This window comes from Notechis scutatus, chromosome 4, assembly GCF_049901735.1.
Source record: "Notechis scutatus isolate UNSWTSFEM ecotype Mainland chromosome 4, rNotScu1.2, whole genome shotgun sequence".
In the NCBI taxonomy this organism is placed as follows: Eukaryota; Metazoa; Chordata; class Lepidosauria; order Squamata; family Elapidae; genus Notechis; species Notechis scutatus.
This window is the reverse complement of record NC_142012.1, coordinates 89,831,419-89,846,036: the sequence shown is the minus strand read 5'-3', so window position 1 is coordinate 89,846,036 and position 14,618 is coordinate 89,831,419. Positions and strand designations below refer to the sequence as shown.

At 38.2% G+C, this 14,618-nt stretch overlaps 1 protein-coding gene across 1 annotated transcript in view; it reads left to right on the top strand.

Annotated features, from left to right (window-relative positions):
* CDH23 (cadherin related 23) overlaps window positions 1-14,618 on the top strand; it is a 564,480-nt gene that overhangs the window by 87,898 nt on the left and 461,964 nt on the right. The window lies entirely within an intron of this gene.

Sequence of the window (14,618 nt, the reverse complement as noted above, 5' to 3'; positions counted from 1 at the left end):
GGAGATCCCTCAGGAGACCATCCGCTACCTCATCAGGAGCATGCCCAGGTGTTGTAGGGAGGTCACACAGGCACGTGGAGGCCACACACACTACTGAGCCTCATTTTGACTTGTTTTTAAGGACATTACATCAAAGTTGGATCAGCCTGTAGTGTTTTTTTCCACTTTAATTTTGAGTGTAACTCCAAATCCAGACCTCCATGGGTTGCTAAATTTGATTTCCATTGATAACTTTTGTGTGATTTTGTTGTCAGCACATTCAACTATGTAATGAACAAAGTATTTAATAAGAATATTTCATTCATTCAGATCTAGGATGTCTTATTTTTGTGTTCCCTTTATTTTTTTGAGCAGTTTATATTACAAATATTACTACTGCAGGCTTCCTGATCTGCATATACGTTTTAAAGTTCTTTTTACTGATTTTACTGGTCTTATTGTTTTAAAATGTTTTTAAATTTTTAATCATATTTTTTTAATTGTAAGCCACCCAGAATCATTGGCTGAGATGGGTAGCCATAGAAATTAATCAAAGAAATGTTTCTCATAAGAACAAAGGGCTGTTCTGGGATATTCATTTCCATAGCTTGATGTGAATCAAAACTCAACATGAATGTACAGGTAGTCCTCAACTTACAAATGTTCATTTAGTGACCGTTCAAAGTTACTACGGAACTGTAAAAAGTCACTTACGACCATCTTTCACACTTACCGCATCCCAGTGGTCACATGATCAAAAATCAGACACTTGGGAATTGACTCACATTTATGACGGTTACAGTGTCCCGGGGTCATATTATCATGTTTTGCGACCGTCTGACCAGCAAAGTCCTTGGAGAAGCCAGATTCACTTAACAACCGTGTTACTAATCTAATAACTGCAGGGATTCATTTAACATGTGGCAAGAAAAGTCATAAAATGGGGCAAAACATGATCGCTTAACAAATATCTCATTTAGTAACAAAAATTGGGGGCTCCACTGTGCTCGTAAGTCAAGAACTACCTGTAATCTGTAATAAATAGCTTGAAAATGGAAACAGTAGAGAAGACAAATTCTTCCCCAGAGCTTGCATTTTCATTCAGTTTTGAACGAAGTTTGTACTGGAAAGCAGAGAGTAGATTGTAAGATAGGTGAAGAATTTAAATATATAGCAAGTTGTAATAGTCAGGTTTTAGTTCAGAGGGATACCAGGAAACATAACTGAGACCTAGAAAGGGCTTTATTAATTTATTTGTGAACTACCGGTCTTGCAAAATCTGCCTGTTTCCCCAATTTTATGTCTTTTGTTAAACAACCTGAGCTACTTTTAACTCCTGTAACTGAAATGCCCCATTACTCATATATGAGAGAACAATAGAACACCAGGCTGCTCTTAAATGTCTTCACAGGTTGGTGTCATTAATAACTGTAATGCTGGCATCACTTGCTCCTAAATAGCCTCATTTATCAACAGGCAATTTACCACAGAGTGGTGGCATAGACACAGATAAGCAGTTGTGGACGAGGTACCAATGTGCCACCTGCCAAATTCTCTTCACCATCTCTACAGGACTTGGAGAGGTTGGGAGACTGAATGCTGGGGAGTGAGTTGAAATACGGCTTCCAAGTTGAAAACTCAACCTCCCAAAAGGGTTCATTCCCCCTTTGAAAATCACTAATACTGTGTGATTGATAATTTAAGAACCATTTAAGAGTGCACTTTCCTAGGCTTTTGGTCCTGCAGTTGTTTATGCAATTGACAAAACAAACAAACAAACAAACAAACAAACAAACAAACAAACAAATAAATAAATAAATAAATATGCTCGTGATGCAATGCATTTGGTGTACTTACCAAAAGCTCAAAAGTAAAATACTCAAAAGTTTCAGTGGGAGTCTGACCAAAACAGTACAAGGTGAAATTATTATGGTTCATTGCACAATCTGGCAAATGTTCAGACTGGATTTGGCATTTTTATCCACCTATTGAGTCCTTCCTAATAAGATGACTCCCCCAGACACTTCTCCATATACCTCTCCAGATGTCAGGTTTGAGGAAGATGACCTGGTTTCAGGTACATCTGGAGGAAAATTGGTCAGTGGCTCCAAGCAGCCGTCTGAGAAAGATTTGCCTAAAGCACAACTGCAGAGAACTTCTCTGTTAGAGTTAAGAAGAAGAAAGATTATTTGTAAGGTATTTTGCCTACCATATATATGTCTGTATATAACTGTTGTATATAAACCACTGTTAAATGTTGTATATAAACCACTGTTAAGTCTAAGTCTCTGCTGCGTTTTGCTCCTGGGTTGTCTCATAATGGTAGTCATGCTGCTAACACTCTGACAAAGCTGGTTTTTTTGCAATTGACTGATAGTTAATTTGTCAATGCCAATTGTATTCAATTGTTGCTCCCGTTGTTTTGGGATTGTACTCAAGGCATCTATTGGTACTACCTTTGCTTTTTTTTGCCATAGTTGTTTTATTTCTATTTGCAAGTCTTTATATTTTATTATTTTCTCAGGATCCTTCTCTTCTGTTCTGCTGTCTCCAGGTACTACCATGTCCACTAGCCAGACTTGTTTTGTCTTTCTTATTAGCAGTTGTTAAGTTTGGCATGTTATATGGCAAGTGGCTGTCAGTTTGAATTCTGAAGTCTTAGAGCACTTTATTGTCTTCAATTTCTAGTGCTTTCTCTTATGTTGTAGACCCATCAGTTCTTGCTTGCAGGCAAATGATATTTCTTGCAGATCTTCCAATGCACCATTGCTGCTTCTTTGTTGTGTCATTTTCTTGTAGTCAGTCTGTGCAGTCTACTTGCCGCATCTAACCAGGCGGCCTACTGTTTCTTCAGCTTCTTTGAAGAGGTAGCACTTGTTGCTTTGTTCCTGTCTTCTCAATTCTGGCTTTGTATACATTCGTTCTTAAGGCTTGGTCTTTTTCAGCCAGAATTTCTCTTTCTTCAACTTTCCTGCTCTTAGTCATTGCCAGGTCTTATTATTATTATGGTTCATAAAACAGTCAGCCTGATATTCAGCCTGATATTCAGCATTATTGTCTACCTATTGAGTCTTTCCTAAGAACCAGGGATAGGCAGATTTGGATGTTTGATTCTATTAAAGGTATCATCGCAGGATGTAAGCTATTCCAACTAATTCTGCCTTTTGCAGTTGACTGATGGTGATTTTGCCATTGCTTATGGTGCTCAAGTACCGTTCCAGTTATTTTGGGATTGCACCCAAGCACCTATTACTATTGGTACTATCTTTTCATTATCATTATTGTTGTAATACCACCCAATTTTATGTCACCTACAAATTTAGCATTTGTTCATTTAATCAATAAATCAAAAATTTTGTAGAGTAGAAAGATCAGCAATGAATCGTGACATCTCATTTGTATCTTTCTCTAGCTTGAAGAATATGAATTTTGAACCAGTTATGTATCCACTTAATTTTCATGCTATTCAGTGCATGTTTAATTGACCTGCTAAACAGAATGTCATAGAATGAAATGATTTGCTGAGATAAATATACAGTGCATTCAGAAAGTATTCAGAACGCCTTCACTTTTGTCGATTTTGCTATGTTGCAGCGTGATTTTACAGGTTGAAATTCATTTTTTTCCTCATTAATCTGCGCTCTGTACCCATAATGACAAAGTGAAAACAGATTTTTAGAAATGTCTGTACATTTATTAAAAAGAAAAAAACTGAAATATCACATTGGCATAAGTATTCAGACCCTTCGCAACAACACTTGGAATTTAGCTCCAGTGGGGCCACCCCATTTCTCTTGATCATTGCTAACATGTTTCTACACCTTGATTGGAGTCCACCTGTGGTAAATTAAATTGATTGGACATGATTTGTAAAGGCACACACCTCTCTATAGAAGGCCTCACAGCCGACAATGCCTACTGTACTAGAGCAAAAGTCACGAGCTCAAAAGAACTGCCTGCAGAGCTCAGAGACAGGATTATTGCAAAGCACAGATGCGGGGAAGGCTACAATAAAATTTCTGCTGTGTTGAAGGTTCCTAAGAGCACAGTTGCCCCCATAATTTTCAAATGGAAGAAGTTTGGCATAATCAGAACTCTTCCAAGAGCTGGTTGCCCAGTCAAACTGAGCAAACTTGGGGGAGAAAGGCCTTAGTAAGAGAGTGTTGTGGTCCGCCAGCAGCCTGCGGAGACAGCAGCAGAGTCAGACAGTGGGGAGGAACATAGGCCAGTCTGGGAGTCTGGGGAAGACTCGGATGAGGGTCCTGCATCCGATACAGAGATGGGGCCAGGGCCATCTGAGAGTTATGTGCTGACTCTGGAGCCTCAAGAATATGACAGCAGCGAGGCAGAGGAACAAGGGGAGCCTGTTCCCAGTGCACACATGCGCAGAGCTGCCAGAAGGCAAGAGCAGTTAAGACAAAAGGGGTGACTCGGGAGTAAGGCTTGGAGGTGATTGACCCTTCCATAAGACATAAAGGAGGACCAAAGGGACAGGAACCTTTGCAGGAAGCAACTTTGTTTGTACTGGTGGGTTTGGAACCTGAAGCTCTGTGTTTAATTTGTGCTCCAGCTGGCCTTGTATAACTAATTGGAAATTTAGTCGGCAGCACTTCAAGGAAGATAAGGGTGCGTGCTTATCAGACTTATCCTGAAGGACTTTGGCAGACTTCCATGGGACTATTTACAAATTGTTTGAGACTCATTATGGGCTGTGAATGACTAAAATTCACAGCTGTTGAAATAAAGAAAAAAGGGTTTTGGGACTTACGTGTGCTTGTTAGTACCTCAATAAGCCTTGGTCAGAACGGAGAGGTGACCAAGAACCCGATGGTCACTCTAACTGAGCTGGGAGATGGGACAATCATCACTGCAGCCCTCCACTGATCTGGGCAGAGTGGCTAAAAGGACGCCTCTCCTCAGTTCAAAACACATGAAAGCCTACTTGGAATTTGCAAAAAAGCACCCGAAGGACTCTTAGGCTATGAGGAACAAGATTGTCTAGTCTGATGAAACCAAAATTGAACTGTTTGGCCTCAATTCTAAATGTTATGTCTGGAGGAAACCAGACACTGCTCATCACCTGCCCAATATCATTCCAACATGGTGGTGGCAGCATCATGCAGTAGGGGTGTTTTTCAGAAGCAGAGACTAGGAGACTGGTCAGAATGGAGCAAAGTACAGGGCTATCCTCAATGAAAACCTGTCCCACAGCACTCAGGACTTCAGACTGGACTGAAGGTTTACTTTCCAACCTGACAACAATCCTAAGCATACACAGATAAGACAAGACAGGGGTGGCTTAAGAACAACTCTGTGAATGTCCCAGAGTGGCCAAACCAAAGCCCTGACTTGAAGCTATTGTACGTCTCTGGAGGGAATTGAAAATGACTGTCCACTGACAGTCACCATCCAACCTGATTGACCTTGAGTGGATTTGCAAGGAAGAATGGCAGGAAATCCCTCAATCCAGGCATGCAAAGCTTGTCTTGTCATACCCAAGAAGACTCAAGGCTGCTAAAGGTGCTTCAACGAAGTACTGAGAGAAGGGTCTGAATACCTACGCCAATGTGATATTTCAGTTTTTTTCCTTTTAATAAATTTACAGACATTTCTAAACATCTGTTTTCACTTTGTTATTATGGGGTACTGAGTGTAGATTAATGAGAAAAAAATGAATTTCAACAACTGTAGAATCAGGCTGCAGCATAACAACATTGACAAAAATGAAGCGGGGCTGAATACTTTCTGAATGCACTGTATATTATGCCTATGGATTTCCTATGATTTGTTAATAAAGTTACGTGATGAAAAAACGAGAAGGCCCTTGACAAAGAGGTGCTACCTTTCCCCCCCCAAATGTTCTTAAGATTGATTCCATCCTGATCTGGTCTGGATTTCTTTTTGGTACCAAAGTTTGTGGCTTCTTAGCTCTTTCCTTTTTGTAGAGAAGTAGTCACTCTTTCCTTCAGACATGTAGAACCAATTCTCAAAAGATTTCTCAAATACTGGGCTACATATCAGTTAGAATCTTCATCATTTTGGATGAAACTGATTGAGCTCTGAAGATTTAAACTCAAAGTAAAAAGGATTTCAGGAGACTGAAGAATCTCACGCTCCAACCACTTTGTCATTTGTTACTTGGTGGAATACATTTTTTGGAAGAAGTCTGAACCTCAATAAAAGTTGAGTTGTTGTAGCTTTTCTTTATTTCATTTTGCTGGTATGTTGATTCTTTCTTTAATATTTATTTCAAATATACCTAAGAAAACCCTTTTTGCTGTTTTTAGCATCCTTTGTCAAACACAGTAATTTCTATTTTATTTTGGTGTTCTTTTTTTTTTTTTACATCATGAACACACAGACATATACACATGCACAAGTACATATACACAAAGATACCATGCTCGATAAGATTGAAGGACATAGAAAAAAGGAAAGACAATGGAGCGGTGGTTGGGAATAAAAAAAAATTATATATTCCTTGGAAAAGTTATAGGATATTACTTGAAAGAGGTTGGCATGATATATGTATGCATGCAGTCACAAAAAAAGAAAGAATTGGATAGTTATTAATGCACATACACAAGTTATTATTAACACACACATTAATCAAGAATCCTCCATTTCAACATTTTGTGTGGGCGTGTAGGTTAGGACTAGAGTTAGGGTTACACACACACAAACACAAAATGTTGAAATGGAGTGTTCTTGATTAGTGTGTCAACCAGTCATCCATATCCTTTTCTAATATTTGTATCTCTGTGTGTGTATATGTGTGTGAATCTTTGTCTTGACTCTTGGTGATTGCCCAGACTTGATCCTACAGTTTTTTAATTGCAGAAATAGATTGCCATTGCTTTCTTTGTGGGGCTGAGAGACAGTGGCCTAAGGCAAGACTAGAACTCATGATCTTCTGGTTTCTCAATTATTGCAAGAAACTGACTTTCCATTTCTTTAGTCCTCTGATACTTTACCTTTGCTTACAATAATGTTGGATGCTCATTGAACATGCTTAACTTCTTTAGATTGGGATATTTATATACCCAAGCTGTTCTGATATTTAATTATAAAACGTTTACAGAATTGTGTTAGTGTATAGAACTAAAATAATGGATGTTTGTTGTTTTCCGTGTCCTTTTAGTCCATGTTAAAAAAAAATCAATATCCTGCTCTGAATCTTGTGTTGACAAGCATTGTCAATTAGTAATACAAGAGTGTCTAGTATAAGTAAAGCTTTTATTTTATTTGCTATATTTACTGTGACTTCCACTAGAGACTTTCACTTCCATGTTAAATGAGATGTTTCCATGTTATCCAACAATTCTTTCTTTTAGATTCAATGAAGCATAATTTTTTATGCCCCATCAGCTATGTCTCAATAACCAGAATTGGTCAAGTTAAGGGCATATTGTCACATGGTGTCTTTGCGAAAAGCAAAAGGTTTAAGGCTAAAGGCATTTTTAAAAAGTCAACAAGATGGTTTGACATAGCACATTTTCACAACACAAACAATGGATGGAACGACATTTGCATAAAACTCATTAGAAAATGTGCAAGTTTCATAAATCTTGTGATAAATTAGTATGATACCATTTCAAAAGTGATGCATTAATTTTAAGACGAAATGAATGGTTCTGTGATCATTGTAGGTAATTAGGAGGCTTCTAGGTAACGTAGAAAGGAAATTATTTTAAAAAGGGGTTTGAATAAAGAAAGTCATTGCTCTTGGAATGGAATATATGAGCTGGAGAGAAAAAAACTAAAGAGATATGCGTAACTTTGTATTCCATCACTTCTATTCTATGATGTGTTATGGTTTTCTAATATTGATCCTATTTATTATTATTTCAGCTTTAAAATTGGTGCTTATGGGCATCTTTGCTTTTCTTGTTTTTCTCTCCCCCTCCCACTTCCCCCTCCCATGTAAAAGTTGATATTCTGTACAAACCCAAGTTAGCTGTCACAATATTTCTACTGGAGTTGTAATCAGCGGTGCTTCCCTGCTGTTTATCTCCTCAATTGTACATTACTGATGATCTCAGCAGGAGTGCAATAGTCTGGAAGAGATGGTATTTAGAATGCGTGCTGCTGGGTGGCAAAGCAGTACAGGGATACCATTAGCATAGAGTTTGTCTCCTGCCTATCAGTCTTTCTTTGTGAACTGGCTTTGTCCTACCTTGAGGGTTTTCAGAGCCTATGCTGAGGTTGTTCATACAAAAAAAAAAAAAAGTCCAGGGTTTCATGTCCATCATAAATCAAGAGAACTCTGGAAACACTTGTCAGGGTTCCAAGTGATGCACCCATAGCAAACACCTTCTCAAAGTAACACGTTTATTGAAAGGCGTACATTTTTGTGAGTTATAGCTCACTTTATCAGATGCATAGAGTGTCTACATCAGAGGCCTCCAACCTTGGCAACTTTAAGACTTGTGGACTTCAACTCCAAGTTGCCAAGGTTGGAGACCCTTGGTCTAGACCAGTGTTAATTAACATTGGTGACTTGAAGATGTGTGGACTTCCAACTCCCAGAATTCCCCTAGCCAACCTACACATCTTCAAGTGGCCAAGGTTGAAAACATTGGCCTAGACACTGATGTAGGGTTTAACCTGGGATGAGTCAGGGGTGGAAAGAAAGGGAAGTCAGAAAACTGATTGGCGATGCTACATGTCAAACAGATAACGAAAACTTATGAAGTTGTCATATGCTAAAGATCCATTGTTGTTTTTGAGACATTCAGAGGTAACTTGAAACTTTTAATGTACATGAATTCAACAATCCTTCAATTGTAGTTGTGAGGTTTGGTTTTGACTACATTGAGAGCTGCAGACAATGTCCTGGAAGGTCAACATGCTCTGATATTATTTTGTTGTTGCTTTGAGTCCTGATGAAGTGAGCTGTAGCCAGTGGTATGCTGGTAAATGTATAACAACCAGCCTTGCTGGATCCATTGCTGCTGCTAGCCACCAAATAGCTGATCAGTGTGCTAGGCATTCATTACAGCTCATCTTTGCTCTCAAGCAATTTGCAGAATTCCAGAAAATTTAACAATTGCCTCCTGTGAGATGGTAGAACTAGTTGTCATTCATGGAAACATATGCTTTTTAAGGTAATTTGCTTTTTGATTTAAAAAGTTAGTTTTATGGTGCTTGTTAAGGTGTTTTATATTGACACTGTATTTTATTTTTCTTCTTGTGGCTTTTTTTTTAAAAAAGAATAGAGACTTATAGGATTGATGTCAGTCCTTCAGCGAAGGCCCAGACTCAATTATAACTGTTAACACTACTTTTATGATAAGTTTACAATAACAGTAATAGAATCTTGCAAGTCTTCCCACTCCCTACTTTTATCTTCATGCGAAGTACAGAAGGTCTTGGGTATCACACTTACTGTGTGGATCTAGGATCCAGGATATTACTTTAGAAAATACAGTATAATTCATACCATTACAGAAATGTTCCAAGCACTTTCCAGTTTTGTGCATGGTAATGTGTGTTCAAAAACAATTCACCATAAGTCTTTTCTAGTTATCTGTCCCTTAATCCCAGCAAAAAAAAATTATAGTTTTATTTGAATATTAATCTTTAAATTTCTTTGTTTCATTTTGTGTACCAAAACTTTTCTAGCTTTTTTTTTTTTTTTTACAAATTACAAGTTGTCCAATTCCAATTTTTTTCTACTTTAAATATTTTTCTTAACTATACATATGAAAGTCATTGGAAACTAAATCCTTCTGAAGTCAATTGCTCTTTTGACTTCAATCTTACGTTTTCCATGTTCTTATTCCCTTGATATATGTCAACCATTTCTCTTGGCCTGCTGTTTCTGTTCTATAAAATGCTTCTATAAAATCACTTGAGACTTTCAAGAAGAGATTGGACTGCCATTTGTCAGAAATGGTGTAGGGACTCCCGCTTGGGTGGGGGGTTGGACTAGATGACCTACAAGGTCCCTTCCAACTCTGATTACCTGTCTGTCTGCTTCTGCTGAGATCCACAAAGGTATTTTCAGGCACAGCCTGGGTTTATATTTATTCCATATTCTCAATATAGCACTTCTAACATAATGGTTCTGAAAAGCTACATTAACCTTACAGTATCAGATAAAAGCATGCCATCCAAATCTCAGGTTGTGCCTTCAGATAAACTCACCTTTCTGTTTGAAGCTGATACTTCACTTTTCAGGATTTTGTTGCTCCCCACCCCTACCCCCCAAAAAAACCAAAAGAAACCAACCCCCTCTGCTTTCTTCTTTGGTGTAACAGATCTGAATTCCAGATTGGATCTAGGATTTAGAGTGGTAATTCAGAATAGTTTAGCAACAGAATGCAACAATAGTGTTCTATCGTTTTTACTTGCCGGGAAGTCTTACTCTACCCAGCTTAGTGGGTTCTTCATAGTATTTTCATGCAGAAATGGGAAGTACAAGGGTGAAAACTAGTTAGCAATTGACAAGATTCATGAAACCAGGCCTGGCATAATGATGAGAAGCATGACTTTCTATATCTGTTTAAGTTCTGCTATTCCATTTGAAGGTCCAATTTTTTGCTTCCAATGACCATGGGAAAGGAAGCCTTGATGACGGGATTAGCCTATTTTACACAATAATACTAACCATAGTTTTTAATGCATTTTTTGGGGCAACTGTATTGTAAAACGCATCAACTCTGATTTGTATAGCATTCTTTGGGAAATGGGAAAACACATTAAAAGTGCTGATTTTAGTCTGTGAAATCTTCTATGGCTTGTCACCCTCCGACTCTTAAGGATCACTGTCTCCAAACATTTTTCCACTGGGAAATTCTCTTCTGAGAGCAGAGGTCAAGGTAAAGGCTTCTCTGTCCAGTCCTGTCTGGTTCTAGAGTGCAATCAATGCCCCTCTCTCTGAGCGAGCTCCCTCTTGGATGAGGGAGCCAGCATTGTCTGAAGACAATTTCCATGTCCCTATGGTCAGTATGGCTACCTGCCAAAGGTGTATGGAAAGCTGTTGCCTTCCCACCAAAGGGGAACCTATTAACCTATTCATATTTGCATGCTTTCAAACTGCTAGGTTGGCAGGAGCTGGGGCAAGGAGCAGGAGCTCACCTCATTGCACAGTCCTTGAGTCTCAATCCTGGGCTGTCAGCTTTCCAGCTAACGAACTCGACGCCTTTAACCACCGAGCCATCATAAACCCTGTTAAGTTCGGGAGGTCGGGCTCATAGAGACGAGAGACTCAGGTTCAGTAAACAACAGCTCTTTATTTACAGGCTAGATCAGGCTAAGGCAATAGCAGCCGTGGCGGCTCTTTTATAGAGCTCGCTGTGGCTTGGCGGCCAATGACATCGCTTTAAGTCTCCCGCGCTTGGTTTTAACCAATCGCGGCAGACTCTTAGCAAGCTAATCATAACCACCCAGGCTGTCCAATCAGGTAGCAGTTGAAACGGACTAATGGGAATGCAGGGTTTCAAGCCTGCTAATATGGAACAAACCCCTTCTCAGAGCCATTGCTGATAATGCCCATTTTGGGTGAGTGTGGGGAGCCTGAAGGTGCAGCTTCTCCATGATGGTCCTGTCCCTTTGGAATGGCCTCCATCTAGAGGCAAGATTGACTCCATTGCTAACATCCTTCTGAAGATAAATTAAAACCTAATTGTTCTGGAACGTTTTAGAATGTTAACAGTGATGCCACCCTGGTTGTGTTGCAGTGTGGTTTTAATCAATAAAATGTAATTCACATATGATTATTGGAGTTATTTTCATGATGAATTGGATTAATATTAAGTAGTGTCAAGAATGTCTAGATGGGTGGGTACATACATTTAATAAGTAGATTTTGCTATGAAAATAAAATAGTGGTATTGTTTAACATTATGTGTAGCTTTGCATATTATTGCTGCTTGAAAATACTGATCTAGCATGATAGCCCTTCTCAATTGTAACCAAGGCTTGGGCCAAAATAAATTCCTTTATTTGTATTTATTCTCACAAGCCCTACGAAGAAAAATAGACCAGAACTGAAGACTGATTTAGTAAAGCAAAATGCTTAATGGAGGTTGGTACTGCATCCACTTTCTGTGTGGCTTATCTAAGAGGTCATTCATCTCTTTTTTAATGAATAGCCAAATAATCACTGATACAGCAACCTACATTCAGTGGTCTCATGTGCTTGACAAATATTAATGCATTAACTTTACAATGCCTTTTGCAGGGAGGACAATATTGATAGCATTTTATTACGGATAAGAAAATAGAGATGCAACTGTGGGCAAATCACATGGTCTTACAAAGGCTTTTTAACATAGCCAGGAGTAGCACATTATCCTAAAGATTTAACAGTGTTAGAAACTATTCTTGGTTTTATAGTAGTTTGGCTGTAATGACCATTGGCTTAAATTTCAGGGCTTAACATCCAAGGAACAATAATTTGAAGAAGCACTTTGAATTTTGTCTGAAGTTTTCAGGGATGATTTCCATGATTCCTGCAGAAAAGGAAAATGAATTTAGTTTGCAAGATAGTTCTTCATGAAAAAGGAGATGCTTCTTTTGTTGATAAATATAGCATCATATACAGAGCATCATAACATCATATATACATACATATAGAAAGGATAAAATGGTGTGTTATGTGTGGCAATGTGGCATCTGAACAGTAAAGATACTAGTTTTGCATCTAAATTTATAAAGCAGCAAATGAAGGAATCAGCCTGTAAGTTCTTTATTAATGAAAGCAGTTTGTTCCTCAGTCTGGTACTAATATTATTATAAATACACCATATTTATTGAGCTTAGCTAGCTCAGTTCTTCTTATTCTTCTACTAATCTTGGATGTGGGGAAAAAGCACAATATTACTATTTTTATTCTTTGCAGTGCACAAAGAAACTAAGGAAATGACACCACCTGTGCAACATATCCACAGAACTTTCATATAATGGATTTTAGCATACAAGATTTAATGAATGGAAGGCTTCTTAGTTTTGCAGTACCATTTGGGTGATTCAGTTACTTCATATACCACTGTGGGATAAGTCCAGTTGCCAAGATGTTCCAGAGAAGATTATCCAAGACATTTTCCTGGAGTGAAAATAAAAACAGATGATAATCTCTTTGATGGGAAAGAGATATGTGGGAGCTGAACAGAACCATGAAAGGAAATAAGAAAAAAAATATTTAATAGAACGCAGGGGAAATGTTTCATGAACCAGAAAATATTGTAAATATTTTAAATGCCAGTGGTTTAAAGAGCACGGCAATTTAACATATATTGGCTCCTGTAGCTGTAAAAGGAGACAGCACAACAGAGAAGAGTCTGGCCGTTCTCAGTCTTCTTTTCACAACAAACCAACTGAAAGAGGCTAGCACATTCTGAATTAATCATTCACTGTTTCTGAATCAAAGAGAATATATTTTCTCTAACACCAACTTGGAGATGTTCCCTATCTTTTGTGTAACTTTAATTATTACTTGATTTGGCTACAAGCCCTCTTTGTTTTCTTTAACCATTTTTTCCCCAGTGGGTTTTCTCAATTTTCTTGTCAGTATTCTCTATTTATGTCATCACACTTACATTTGTGGGGGGGTGGAAACTGTTGTGTTTTCAAAACTGCTTGCAGGGTCAGCTTTGCTTATCATCTGATGTATGAAGTATTGTTGGTAATAAGTAGAACTGAGCAGATCTTCTTTTCTGAAGAACTCATGGATGTCATAGTTCCAAATATTGGGGGGGGGGGATCTTAGTATTTCATCAAATTATAGTTAACATGTAGGAAATGACAACTGAATGCTGTGTTTATACTCAGTCATCCAGGTCATGGTTGTCTCAAAGGTGCTTCTTCAAAATGCAGCTGGAATGTTTTTTCCTCAAGGAAGAAGATGTTCAGAAGTTCAGAACTGATGAAGCTTTTTGGATGAGAAGGGAAACATCTTCCTCCTCAGAATAAAAACATAGTCCAGCTGCATTTTGAAAAAGCACCTTTGAGACAACCCAAATACTGTGTAATAGAGTGGCATAGTAACTTAGCTGGGAATGTCTACAATTTTGTCTATACTCTGTAAGCTTGTTCTCATGGTTTTAGACTGGAAAGTACTTAGTACGTTATTTTGCAGTGAGGACTGCCTAGAAAACATCGTCTCAGGAATGTCCACTATGGGCCACAAAAAACATCAAGGCAGCTACTATGACAGTGTGGAAGTATTTCACAAAGTAGTAGCCACCATGCTTGGCAAGACAGTATGTCAGTGAGCAGACAGTTATTATATAACTATAAATTATTATTATTATTTATCTCTTGTATTCATTAAACATGAAACTCAGACAACTGAACATTTAAAAATGTATCACAAATACCAGTGACTGATGCTAATGGTTGATACAAGTTTCTGCCAGCGTCCTAAGTATTAACAACAACAACAACAACAACAACAATAGTAATAGTAATAGTAATAATAATAATTTAGTCCAAGCACTGCATGGACAGTTCCTTGAAACGATCCAAGGAAAAGTAGATAAGGAAAAGACCTGGTTATGGCTGACCAACGGAACACTGATGAAAGTGACAGAAGGCCTGATTCTTGCAGCCCAAGAACAAGCCATCAGAACGAATGCAATCAAAGCCAGAATAGAAAAATCTGCTGATGACCCCAAATGCAGACTCTGCAAAGA